Here is a 14207-nt window from a genome sequence, read left to right as displayed (position 1 = left end):
TACAACTCCTTCTGATGTTTAATTGTTGATTATTTAGGAGGTCTTTGTAAATCTTACAAAGACTCCAGATGAGATGAGACTACATTCAAATTCTACCCTCTTATCTACCTTCTTTTATTCACACAAATCTGATTGATATACATAGAAACAGCATTTGTGCATGTTTGTAAATATCTGTGTAAACTCAAAAAAATAAGCATAATTTTCATATGACAGATTTCACCGTATACTCCCAGCAACATCCTTCCATGAACTCTGCTGAAGTTAAAGGAACTTGGATATCTACAGTCATTACAGCTAATAGGAAAACAGTAGAGAGGTTCAATAATTCACATCTTAGAGGGGCACAGACTCAGTGCAAATGCTGCTGCACAATATTTCTAGGGGAATGCTTTTAGAAGTGCTTTTGGTAGAACTAAATATTCACTCTGAACTGTCATATTCACTAAAGCTACAGAAAGTTTGACCTTTAATCAAGAAGAAGGAGCATCACAAAACATCACTTTATTGTGCAGATAATGTACAATTCACAGTACTGCATATTACGGCTTCAATTCTTTGATGACTACAAAGCTTGTTTTTCACTCAGCTGCCTCCTGTTGAAGTATTTTCTATTTTGAGATGCTAATATGCTACTATTATATTTACAGAGGAAAAAGATACAGTGCACTTTGAAAAATTGTGAATTTTAAGGAACATTTAAAATATGTCTGCATATGGAGGGGAATTTTTCAAGTATTCCCTTTTAGCCCTATTTCCAGAGTACTTACCAATAACTGGCCTGTTTTGGATAGATCATCCAATCTGGTGGGTTTAATAATCTCTTAAATTTTGGTAAAGATACCTGCAAGCCCCTGTCCTCTTGTTATGTTCATTTTCAGCCATAATTCATGGATCTCAGCACTCAGAAATCTTCTATTCCATTTATAAATGTGTTCTTTTTTAGTTATTACATGTATCCTTATTTCTAGATAACATTAGAAAAACCTGGAAGACAAGTAGGGCAAGGGACAGTTTGTTAACAGGGTCTGAAGTCAGAATTTGGTTCTTTTCTACATGGTATTCTCCATTTGTTTTCTTTGACTGACCTTAGGGTAGTTTTGATCACATGCTTTCAGAGTCACTGATGGCTACTTGAATGTATGCCTGGCATAGTAACAAACAAAAATGCTGTGTTGATAAATGAGGGACATTATTTTAATTAGGTATGTAATTGTTTTTTCTACTTTAATTGATAGTAGGGTTGGGTTTACAATTTTTTTCAATTTTGGAGGCAGAGGGGATGAGATAGGTTTTACCTGCTTTATGAGGTAAAGAAGTCACATACTTCTTTAACTTTTTTACTGTCACATACATAAATTTAATTGGTTTTTAAAGATATCTCTTTGTATATGGCCTAAGTCACTCTATCGGTCAAATCTAATTTTTATTTTAAACTGTCTTCTTATAGATGACAAGCCATTATGATTAAGCTTTCTGTGAAAAATTTATTCTTTTCAGACATACCAAGGACACAAGCAAACAACAGAACAGCTTTCAGTCATGTAAAGTTCTCTCTTTAGTGCTCCTCTGAGAGCTGAACTGGTTCCACTGCACCCACTAGAGAAATTCAAGAAAGATTTCCTGCATGTGTCAAATAGCCTGTGCTCAATTCAATATTTAAAATATGTGATTTTATAAGCAAAATTTGTCATTGAAATTATTTTAGTGTTATTTTCTTCTCTATGGGGTTCATTGTATTACATGCACGATGCTGTCTGGCCCTGAGTTTTCTGCTGCAGAAGGGGCTGCAGTGAGGAGAGCAGCGGGTCAGGAGCTGCCAGTGGAGTGCAGGGCTGGAAGGGCACCATTCCACCATGCCCAACAAGAAAAGCAGAGCAGGAGCAATGAGGGTGATGGTGGTCAGGGTCAGCTGCAGACCAGGAATAGCCAGGTGGGTCCATAGATTTGAATCATGCTCGATGCCAAGTCAGAATCTCAGCCCACAAAGAAGCTTTAGGATAAGTCAGATAAGACACCTCACAATAGCATTCAAGGTCCAGTCCTTCATTTTGATAATTTCCTGCAATTTGCCACCCAAGCCTGTTTCTGCCTTACTGAGTTTTCATTTCAGAAAGTACTTCATGATGTGTTTTTGTTCTTTATTTAGTGCTACCGTTCTGAGGAATCCACATTCAAAAAACAATAAGGTTCTAGGACATTCACAGTCAAAGAAGAAAGAAGTTAGGTTTTCCTCCTAACAAATATGGCCTCACACCAGGTGACAGTCATACTTAGCTGGCAGAAGTTCTCTCCATCTGTCTTCTGCCTAATGAATATTTAATCACCTTTCTGTGAACCACTGAATCTTTCATTTAATTTTAGTATACATATTTCACCCATGACTGCTGAAAGTTTAATACAAGAACAGTCGTCCTAACAAGAACTTCAGCTCATGAATCCTGCTTTCTGTCTCTTGTGTCCTCAAGGTGAGTGTTTTCACCTCAAAGCAATCCCAAGATAGGAACATTTTGTGGGCTGCTGTATGGTACAAGTTTGAATTTCTTCAGGAAGTCAAAAGAATTAAAACCATATAAATCAATTCCTGAGTGAGTGTTCCAGCCTAGGCTATTACATGAAATGGAGTTGCTATTGCCACTTCTGGAGATGTTTTAAAAGAATGTTCTGTCCACAACTGCACTTTGGGAAAAGCCTAATTCTGCCCTGCTCTCCGAGTGTTTTAAGACTGTCTCTGAACCAGAGATCTCTGAGATCCTGAGAGGATTTTTGGCAGACATAAACCACGTCTTTGTATTAGATGTACAACAAATGCATTCCTTCATGATACAGTGCATCTCAGAGAAGCATAAAGCAGAGTAAAGGATTTTTGGGGACAAGGAAATAGCATAACCCAAGGACACGAATATCTGAAGGGATGGTTTGTCTCTTTACATCTTTGATTTTTCTCTCAGGCTTGCTGATAATTTGTGTGTCTGCTACTTTTCTCTTCCCTGTCATAGCACTCTCAAGTAAGGATATCAGATATAATAACCATGGTCTAGTCTATGTATTCTCTCCTAAACATTTAATAATAGCTAATATTCAAGCCAACATGGTACCTGTGACACAGAGGAAGAGCTACTGTATTTGATTTTCAAGGGCAATAAAGAAGTTTTAAACAGCTTGATCCAATCCTATTCTGAATGTAGTAAGTCCTCAGATATTTTCTGCATTTTCTTCAAAAGCAGTACATTTTCTTCAAAAATAGCTTTTTCAACTGCTGCGCGATATCCAGTCGATTTATGTTTAAGATTTTTCTTGAAGGGGATAAGGATTTGATTAGCTGATGACCTGTGAATTGTTCTTCGGGCAACATTAAAAAGAAACAATAACTTTTTCTCTTTCAGGCCACTTAATATTTCTTCCAGTTCACCTCCTTCTCTTAGATGGTATTATCAGATGGGAATTCAGAACACAGCTCTCTTACTATCCATATCTGCCCTTAGGACAATGATGAATCATTTCTTCCACAACCTGTATCAGTTTTGACCCTGAAGGCAACAATATAATTTCTAATTTTGGATTGGCTATCTTGATTTGAAAATATTTCTCATTGAAAATATGTCCATTAAATTAGGTGGCATTTCAATTCAACACAGCAAAAATTTTCCAGAGTCCTTATTCTATTTTTAAAAGCAAAAAAATGCATATAAAAAATACATATACAAATCTAGTGTCACTTGTCTCCTGATATATATTGGTATATGAATTTCTTCAGCTTTTTTTTTCCACTTTGACTATTACAACATTTTATGATCTCATTTCAGTTTATCTCCTTATCTGCCCTTAAAGAAAGTTTTTCAATTCAATACTTTCAGTTATTGATATATTTATTCTCCTTCCCTGAAATACTTCATTTTTAAAAGGCAATGTACTGCTATTTTCCCCTTAATATTCTGTAGAAAAATAAACCTGTGATATAAACAAAACCATTATATATGTATAGGTAACTTTAGGTTATTGAAATTTGTGTGTGCTGGATTTTTAGGAATACTTGTATTTCTGAATGCTGAAAAAAGTCTCATGTTCTTTTTGTTACTAATGAAATGTTAATTTTATTAACTTGTACTTAATCTTTTTTTCAATAACAGGCATTGAATGTGTTGAACATAAAAGTTAGACTTTATTTTGCAAATCCAGATATAAATAAATAGTCTGGATTTTTATCTGCATGGTCTAGGAATTCATCCTGCTTTAACATTCTGTATTTTCATTGTTACTCTAAAAATTCTGAAAGACGTGGGTGTTATTGACTTGTTGTAAATCATAAAAAATATGTCAGGAATCTTTAAGGAGAATGTAAGCATGAAGAAAACCTATATATTGTACCACAGCAACTACTTGGAGTTGATTGGCCAGAAATATTCCCTTCTATTGTTAAAAGATGTAGGGATACAGTTTGAATTTTTACAAAAACTGGTTTGTATATCAGTTAGGATACTGAAGTGATGAAAGCTAGCAAAGAAGTGACTTTGATGCTCTTCAAATTAGAAACACTTGAAAGATTATGAAGATGGTGGTGATGATGATGATGATTATTATCATCATTATCATTATAATTATCATAATCATTATTTACTAATGATTTGTAGTGCATGTTTAATCTCTCTGTAACATCTTTATTTAAATATGATTAAAAATGTGTCTGGAAAGTATAATTAAGGAAATAGTTTAAATACAGAGGTAGAACTAAGGGCTAAAGTTCAAAGACTTAATTAAAAAACTGAGAATACTCTGTATGCAAATATGAAAGTCTGTTCTTTAGGAGTAGATTAAGATTATAAATCAAACACTCAAAAGTTAAGAAATGTCAAATCTGCATTTATATGTGCTGCATACAAACTACAATCAACTTAGACCATATTTCTTTTAACTAAAAGATATTGAGACTACTTGGTCACAGAATATTCATCATGCATCCCCATTCTTTAATGATTTCAGAACTCCTTTCTTTGCCCCCAGAGTTACTGCAACTTCTTTCTCAAATTTAATTCAACAAAATATTGTAATACTATGCATCTAGTTCTTCTTGTATTTAAGAATATCTTGTTTAAATGGTCCTTTCAACCACATACTTAAGCTGCAGTTTAGACTACTAATGCCAAGAGAGGCCACCTGGAACAGGGGTTAGACAGAGTTAAAGGAATAAAGTAGGTATTTATTAAAAGGCCTTCAAAGGATACTCCTTGGGCAGTACAAGATGGATGATCAGTCACAAGTTTTCCCATTTTTATAAATTTTGGTCCATTTACATATCTGGGTGAATTATCCAGTTACAGCTTCATGTTATGAGGTCCCATCCTCCCAGTCTGCTCTCCTCAATTTAACGCTGTTTATACTCTTTGAGCCTGAAGTGTCAACCGTGTCCTTGGTTCTCAGGCTGGAAAAGGTTTGTTTCGTCTGACTAAACTGTGAAGAGAGCTTGCTAACACTTTATATGAAGTTCAGGGTTACGTACTAATGCAGCACAGAATCTGTAAAATATGAAAGCTAAGACTTAAGGCATCACTAGCATGTCACAAATTAGACCTGCTGCCAAAAACGTTCTTCCTAGACACGTTACCACAAATGTTTGTGTAGCTCTGTTATGATATTTTTAGCAAAACAATTGTAGTAAAATCAAATCAGTTATTCTAGAGTCCACAATTCACGTAAAAGTTATTTTTCCCAGAAAACCTACTGTACAGTTCTGTAGATCCTTGCTTAGGAAGAAGGATGGAGATAGCGATAGAAGGGAGAGCTGAAACATTTCCTTGAAAACAGCATCAGCTTGTGTTGACTTACGATGATTTTATTTTTCAAGATGTCTGCATTAATATGCTAGCTGGCTTCTGAGAGAAGGGGTAGATCCTTTTCCCTTTTTCCTGAGTTGTGCTGCTTGGCTGATCATCTGGTGGGCTTTTCAGGTCACTAAATCAGAAAGATATTCTAAGAGAGGCAGATTGCTTTTGTGCTTAGTATCTGACCTTGGCGAGCAGGCAGACACAGTCCAGGCAGTGCAAAGGAAGAGGCAGGGATGTGCAAATGGGAGCAGGGGCTCCTGACACCTCTTCTAGAGCCCGGGCATTTGTGTAAGTGCAGCCTTTGCAGGAAAATTTATCCTTGCTGCCATGCAGCCACACTAGCAGATGTGACTATTCTTCATAACCCAGCCCATAGAGGGTTTTCCAAAGTCATGATTCCTCAAACCAAAACCTACTTTTCCCAGAAGATGTCATAACCCTTCTTATGCGGCAGCAATGTACTGAAGTTGGAACAGAGGACTCTGAAATGTTGAAAATATATCTGTATGGACACGACTTAGTTTAAGTCAACAAAGACACCCTTCACGTAATGAAAGGAAAAATAGATCATTTTCCCACTTGAAGATAACTGGCAATGTCAGTGGGACCTGTCATCTCAGTGATTTACTTCTTGATATAATGAATAATGGTTTTATGGCACTATTAGCTGCCTGATAAAAATGACCAATAACATAGACCCAAGAACTGATCCCTGAGTAAGAGTAGTGGAAATATAAGTGAGCATTTCCCATCCAAAAGGGAGGTTGGGAAACACTTACTGGACAATTTCCAACAGAGAAATCTTCCAGGAGAATCTGTAAAAACTAAGTGATTTCCCCATAAAAGCAGCCATTTTAAAATGGGTCTGCTTAAATCTTACTGGTATTTTAGCTCCCTGCTCCTCTGTACAGGTTTTCACTCAGAGGAAATCAGCCCAGCAAACCATTCTAAATATGTGTAATTGATGGCTTTTATATTAAGACATTTTGAGTGTGATACTTTATCATAAAGCAATTCAAACTCCTGAAATCCACCATAAGAGCTTATTTTCTCTTCTAAGCTTCAATTTTGAGATTTTTCCAGTTGGTTAATTAATATGTGCTATGTCTATTTAAATCAAAATGGAAAATTATAGTAATAATCAAAGCAATTGTAATTTTCTCTTTAGGAAAATGCCTACAGAGACCAATGTACTGTTTTCTTATAAACACTTGTTTTGATTTTTGGTCTTTTGTTATTTTTTTCATGACACACAGTTTTGAAATAGTACTCTTCTTGACAAAAATAGAATGTTGTTGTTGGAAAAGTCTTTCTTCAGTATTGGTCTTGATCTTGACGTGTTATTAACATTAAAGGACATGTATTTCTTACTCAAATATACAGAAACTTCACTGGGAATAAATACTTGCACATGTGTAGAGAATATGAGGTCTATATTTTCTCAGTCTACCTGTTGATGTCATGTTAATATTATACAAATAGTGTTTATTAGACCTTCTTAATCAAGGGAAACACCATCTGTCTTGTTAGATACAGCTTTCTGTGAAAGGATAGATACAGCTTTCTGTGAAAGGATATGCAATCAATAATTTGTGGAGATTTTGTCATGGATTACCTAAATAAGGAATGCTGTGTTTCCTTCTTACAATTTATAATGAGAACAAAGCACTCAAACTATTGAAAAAAATACATTTATGGTTTTGAATATACTACTTCAGCAATTTCTAGGGAGTAAAAATGTGAATAAATGCAATAATTTAAGTTCAAGATGTTTACTGATGGCATAATAACACTGATATTGAATGAATTTTGCAGGACAGACAAAGGAAATAAATTGCTGAAAATGCAATTAGAAATGTGACATAGTGTTTAGAATAAGAATGAGGAAAAAATCATTGTGATGGTGAATATAGTGATTTTGTTTGTGACACCTTTAAAATGGATTATAGCATATTTGCAATTATGCAGTATTTATGAGATTAATTTACTCTCCTAAGACCCAGTGCCTTTGACTTGACATGCTACAAACTACATCCCATCCTTGCACAGCTGATGTAGGGCTTCATTGCACAGTAGGCATGTGTCTCTAATACACATTTCATTGATCTGATACTAAGAGAGAATTAGTCAATTTAAAGACACATTGTCAACCTGTCACTTTTCAATTTAAATCTTCTCATATTGGCACAAATATCAATTCAATATACGATTTAACTTAAGAAGCATTGCGTTTCTCTAGTCATGATCTTTCACTTTTCCTTCTTCACTTACTAGAACTGACAAGTATAATTTTTCTGCAGAAGAAATGAAATCATGCATTGAATTTGGTATTGATCTACTATCAGTACAAGCAAGAAGATTGCAAAAATTGTTTCCATTAAAATTCTGCTTCTGTTTCAAAAGCTCTACAAGTTTTAGACTCCTCAATTTATAAATCTGAAAATTGTGCATGAGTGTATATGTTTCAGCTGTGGAAATCCATAAGGAAGGGGGAAAACAGTAATTCTGAACAAATAGCAGCTCTCTGAGATATAGGAATATCTGTTGTTTTCATAAATAAATAATGTTTTATGGAATGTACCAAAATAAATACCATCACAAAGGTTTAACTGTGGAAAAAACAAAGCAGCAGACTAAGAAGTATGTTTCACCATTTAGTGAACTGTTCTGAGAAAAGTTATTCGGAATTTTCTTGGGAAAACTCATTTTCCTCAGAAATAGATATCTTTGGTGATTTTGTTTTTCATTTCCTTCAAGTTGTCATCAGGATTTTCCTTCTGGTACATAACTGACTAGTAGTAACAGGTATAGAAGTTCCTACTGCACAAAAGGCTTGGCCTGGAATTTTATTATTCCAGTGAAAAATTAGATAATGCTGAAATCTTAGAAACTGCTATGAAGTCATACCTGTAGAGATTTAATTTGTAAAATTACCCCTAGATATTTCTAAATAATAGATTTCACTATAAAATTCATCACAGAAGGGATATTATATATGTACTGTTCAGAGCAGTTACGGGAGGAAAGTTAGATTCCATTCATAGTCCTCTTAACTCCCTTTCTACTTAAAAATGAGAAAAGAGATGGTCCAGAGGGTCTCGGAAATAGTAATTCCAGGACACAGTGATGACAGTGGATTGAGGGAGTGAGTGAACTCAGTTTAGACTGAAAGATGGCCTTTGCCCATAGATAAAATCACACTGTAAACTAAGAATGATTTTATCACAGTTTCTGATTATATTTAAGACTCTTTAAGGAGAGAAATCAGATTGAGCTTTACTAATATGAACCTGAAATGTCTTGGTCCAAGCACCCCAAATACAATTTAAACGGGCTTACAGAAGTCAAGATAGCATAGATTGATATTTTTTTTCCAGTGCTTTGAATGGTGAAAGCAATTATTTGCAGTAGGTTGGGAATGGAATAAAAAAATTACCAGGATTTTGGGAACCATTAATCTGAAGTAATAAAGGCAAAGAATGAGTTTGAATGCATAACAGAAAAAAATTTATTCCAATTTTTTCATTTTCTACATGGTCAATTAGACAAATCTTCCACTCTGGAACCTTGAAGGAAGATAAATTGCAATAATGATAATAAATTATGAAAAATTATTTTGACTGTTTGTAGTTCCAACCAGCCTTGGGCAAGACACTTAGTCTTTCATAATTTGTAAATGCAGACGCGTGAGGCAAACAAGTAATGTCACACAGAGCTAATGTTTCTTAAGCTGTCTGCAAGGCAATGTTACATGCAATGAATGTGGAGTTCTTTCAGTGCATTCTAAAAATAGAACTACATGTTCTTATCTCCCATTGATTTAATATTTAATGAAAAAGAGTAATAATAACATAATGAAATATGTAAAAGTATACAATATGTAACGTTGTGTTACAGTTCTTGCATTGAAAAAAATATGCACTGAAAGAGCTTGCTGGTGATGACAGCTTGTTGTATGACAAGAAACTTAACATGACCTCAAAATGTGCACTTTTAGCCCAGAAAACCAAACCATCTTTGGCTTCATTAAAAGCAGTATGTCCAGCAGGTTGAGGGAGGTGACTCTGTCCCTCTATTTTGCTCTCATGAGATTCCCCCCTTGAATTCTGGGTCCAGCTCTGGGGGCCCCAGCACAGGAAGGACATGGATCTGTTGGAGCTAAACCAGAGGAAAGACACAAAAACAGTCAGAGGTCTGGACAACCTCACCTCTGAAGACGGGCTGAGATAGTTGGGGTTGTTCAACCTGGAGAAGAGAATGCTCTAGGGTGACCTCATGGCAGCTCTCTAGGACCTAAAGCAGGTTTTTTACAAGTACATGCAAGGGGGATGGTTTTAAACTGAGAGGGTAGATTTAGATATTATGAAGAAATTCTTTAGTGTGAGAGTGGTGGGACAGTGGAACAAATTGCCCACAGAGGCTGTGGATGCCCCGTCCCTGGAAGTGTCCAGGAAGAAGTCCAGGTTGTATAATGAATAGCCTAGTCCAGTGGAAGGTGTCCCTGTAATGGGAGGGTAGTTTGAACTGGATTATTTTTAAGGTCCCTTTCAATCCAAACCATTCTATGCTTCTATGAAAAATGACAAATATATCTATCTAGCCAATGGTTCAAATCCTAAGAGGTAATCTTGGAACCTTAATGATAGGGACAGGCTTTTTGCTTGATCATACTGACAGGTTAAATAGCCTCCTATGGGTTCAGAGAGTTTCAGATCACTGAATGCTCCTCCAGTTACTTATAAGTGAACATATGATGCTATAAATGGTAGGCTTTTTTCTTGGATTGTAAGAGGATTTACAGCAAGGTAATAAATTACTGTGTTTGACACTTAAAAATATATATTGAATAATCAGTGGGCAGAAGTAGGATTATACAGAAGATGGCTAATAAGTTTTAACTGTAGTATAATATCCAAAACACAATAAAAATGCTCTTTTCCCTGCTGACTTTTTTTCTGCCATCTGGTAGAAAGCAGAGCAGTGTGGCAACATCTAGCTCTCCCTTCTGACCTTACTTTTTACTTAAGAACCATTCAACTAGGATGATAATGATGGCATAGGTACAGAAGAGGAAAATGGAGAAAAAATCATAAAGCAAAGTAGCAAATGTCAGACTGACAAGACTTTTATGTATCACAAAGCCCACAGAGGCAAAGTGCCTTGTCTTACTAAATCCGTCTCTTTTACTACAACGTATATCTTTAAAGAGCATTGACTGCTGCTGCACTCTGGACTAGTGAAGGAACTCAACTGTAACTGCACCATGTCACTGAAATTGCTCATTGAATGAAATGAAAATGACTTTTGGTCAGAAAGAGTGATAGGTGTGCTATCAAACAATCAAATGAAATCTATTCTTTATTTCACCAGCCAAGGTTTTCTGGGTAGTGGCTTCATAGAAAGCAAGCACAGTCCTTTCTCTCATATTCAACTAAGAAATAAATTATGGCAACTCATTATGCAAAACATGCCCAATCAGAAAAAAAGATCGTAATAAAAATAAGAAATTACTTTTTATAAATTACTTGATTTTCAAAAACACAATTCAACAGAAAGGTGTTTAGTTGAAGTAGCAGCATAGTACCCTATTCCATGCACTGCACTTGGACTCTGACATTTCCTATAGCACCAGCTTCATTTCAGATTTTTCAAAATTCTCAGCTACAAAAGTAACGAAGAATGATATTAAATGACATCAGATATATGGGTTTTTATTTGAAAACAACCTACACATTTATCAGAAGTATAGCCATATGTTCAGGGAAATATCTTGCTACATTGCTTCATCACTAATATTCTTAATCTGATTTTCTTCCAAATGTGAGCATGAGATATATCGATAAATAAATTAATCCTGGGCCATGTATTGATCCTTGGGGGACCTCCAGCTGGACCCTGTGCTACTGATTACAAACTGTGAGATCTGTCATTCAGCCATTTCTCACTGCACCTCCCTGACCTCTCATTCAGTCCACATTTCCTAAGTTTGCCTGCCAGGATGCTCTGAGAGACCGCATCAGAAGTCCTGCTGAAGTCAAGGTAGACAATATCCACTGATCTCACTTCATCCATCCTGGTAGTTGTTTTGTTGTGGAAAACAATCAAGACAGTCTAGCACAATTTGCCCTTAGTAAATCCGTGATGACTACTCCTGATCACCTTCTTGTCATCTATGCGGAGAGAGACAACCTCCAAAATGAGGCACCCCATCATCTTTCCAGTGACTGAAATGAGTCTTACTGTCCTGTAGTTCCCCAGGTCTTCCTTCTTGCACTTTTTGAAGACTGAGGAGACATTCTTTCTTTCAGATCTCAGACACCTCTCCCAGTCTCCCCGACCTTTGAAAGATGATTGTAAGCGACCTGGCTGTGATGCCAGACAGCTATCTCAGCACTCATGGATGCATCCCCTTGGGTCAGGTTAACCTAGGTGTTCTCTAAGCCAGTCCTCTCTGACCAAGGGAAAGTTTTCTTCCAATGTTCCTTTGCCCTAATCTCTTGGGCCAGAGATTACTGAAGAACTGGTCTTGCCAGTGAAGGCCAATGCAAAGAAGGCAAAGGTGTTTGGTAACTCTGCCTCCTCTGCATTTTCTGTTACCTGAGTTCCCCCTCCACTTAGTAACAGGCCCACATTACTGTTTGTTTTTTATTTGCATTTCAAAAGCTGCTTTTTTTTTTTTCACAGCTCTCATTCCTGACTATTTACTGTCAGAAGTGGATAACTCAGGTAATACCTACTTCTACTAGTGGGAAAACACTGTCTTTCAAACTTACTTTGCAAGATGCTCTTATGAATGTGTCCAAGAACACTTAAAAAGTCACTGGCAAGGGTATGAACAAAATCCAGATTTAACAGTAAGCAAGAGCACAACAATGTTCATTGGCAAGATTCACTCTACTGCTTACAGGACAGTCAAGGCACACCAGGAAAAACTAAGCAACAACAAAAACTAAGCAACAACAAAACCAAGCAAAATCCAAGCAATAAAAAAAGTGATGAATTGATAACTATCTAAGGTAGGGTGGAGGTGAGAGAGAGCGTGTGTGTGTGTGTGTGTGTATGTGTTTAGATGCGTGTGACAAAAGACAGTGAGGACAAGGATAAATAGGATAAATAGGAAGACAGCCTAAAAGCTCAACAACACTTAAACCAAACAATATTTTAACCTAACTTATTGATTAAACCTAATAATTTAACACAAGGACTTACTTCACTTATACTTAAATTATATAGTAAATTTATAACATAACTTTGACAATTTAACAGAGGAATAACACTTAAAAGCATTTAAGCTAATTTACAGCTTTGAAATTATACTTAGCAAATTAACAAAAAAACAACACTTAGCAGCATTTAAGTAAGGTTAAGTTTTAAGTCACAAATTTACTTAAAGGCCTAACTTGCTTCAATATCCAAGATACTGACATGCCTAAGAAAGCAGCATTTCTCCCAAATTTGCTATAGCATATGCACATGTGCATGCACACAGACATAAAGAGTCAGTGCAAGCACGGTACCTGGGAAAAATTTCCCTCAGAAGTTAAATACTCACTTTAGATGCTTTTGCATCCCCCAACAAGTGAAGGGTTGAGCCTTGAGGAGTGAGGGTATCAGCCCAGGATTCATCATTGCTCAGCGACCCTCCAAGTATAGCAAATGTGAGGCATCCCCCTCAGAGGGAGGTTGCTGGTCACAGCCCCTTGCAGTCCAGGAGAGCCCAAAGGGCCTCATTTTGCACCACTGTTTATAGGGTCACAAGAGAGCGGGCTTTCGTCATAACAATGTTTCATGCTGGCCACAGGTTGGGTCAGCACTTTCTTTTAAAGTGTGAGAGCAGGAATATCATGCCATTCAGGCAAGAAAAACTTTTTCCAAGGCTTTTGATGAGGAAAACAGGAACTCCTTAGCAGTGTCTGAGAGCAGACAGTGTTTCTGATAAGCTCAGGAGGAGCTAAGCCCAAGTGCTCTTTTCAATGCTGAGGCCCAACCAGCATTTCTCAGATCACACTGGGGTCTGGGAAAGGAGGTGAGAGGTGGAAAATGCACCACCACAGATGCTCAGGTACTACCCATCAATACCAGGAAATTTCCTCTAGCTACACCGTCCTCTTCTGAAGAAACCAAAAGAAAGCAACCTGCCATGTGGTCCAATTATCGAGAAAGTTATTGTATGTCTTTCACTGCTAGTGGTTTCAGTAAAAAAATTAAACAACTCAGGGGGCATTTTGACAATTGCTGTAAAGTGCAGCTATTTTGTCAGACAGCCTTTACAGTTGCTGGGGAATTGTAGGGTTTGTGGCGATTTTTGAGAAGGAAGGTGATTCTTGGAAACCTTAATTTAGGTGCTTGGAGGAAAACACCTCTTTTCCCCTCAATATACAACAG

This window comes from Melospiza georgiana, chromosome 1, assembly GCF_028018845.1.
Source record: "Melospiza georgiana isolate bMelGeo1 chromosome 1, bMelGeo1.pri, whole genome shotgun sequence".
NCBI lineage: Eukaryota > Metazoa > Chordata > Aves > Passeriformes > Passerellidae > Melospiza > Melospiza georgiana.
This window is presented reverse-complemented; position numbering follows the sequence as displayed.